General features: G+C 45.9%; 1 protein-coding gene across 1 annotated transcript in view; it reads right to left on the bottom strand.

Annotated features, from left to right (window-relative positions):
* Window positions 1–536, bottom strand: part of LOC116670254 (coiled-coil domain-containing protein 81) — an 11,396-nt gene that overhangs the window by 770 nt on the left and 10,090 nt on the right. The gene's annotated exons all lie outside the window — the stretch shown is intronic.

The raw sequence follows: 536 nt of genomic DNA, 5'->3' as shown, positions 1-536 counted from the left end.
CATTTTCATTACTCGCGACAATCCCAGAAATCCGTGCAGCCACTGACCAAGCGAGAGCGAGAACGGGTCAAATTCATTTCCGTGTTTCTCATATGAAGACCAGACGTGTGTGACTCGAACATCTCACCAACAAAACGTCCAGCGAAAGACGGTGCAGAACATTTCAGAACCATCCTGCCAACATGTATACATTTTAACATCAAGGTACGATGTAATGTTTTTTCACTATAAAGCCGCTGAAAGATGCTGATGTTTCAATCCTGTCGGCTCACTGCAGCGGGCAGGGCTGCTGCTCTGTTCCCCCCGTGGCTGACACATGCACACACACACAAACACTCACAGTCACACACGGTGGATGCAGGAAAAAAACGCAGATGAGACGTATATGATGACGTAAATTGAGGACAGCTACATTATTGTAAGTGCAATGATAAATTAAAGTCAAATAAGTCCTGTATCAAACCATATGATTGTGTGTCCCAACCCAGGATAGGAGATTATGCCTTTATGGTGGATAATCAAGCCCCCCCCCCCCC

This window comes from Etheostoma spectabile, chromosome 1 (assembly GCF_008692095.1).
Source record: "Etheostoma spectabile isolate EspeVRDwgs_2016 chromosome 1, UIUC_Espe_1.0, whole genome shotgun sequence".
Classification (NCBI taxonomy): domain Eukaryota; kingdom Metazoa; phylum Chordata; class Actinopteri; order Perciformes; family Percidae; genus Etheostoma; species Etheostoma spectabile.
Note: the sequence above shows the minus strand (reverse complement) of the source record. Positions and strands in the feature narration are given on the sequence as shown.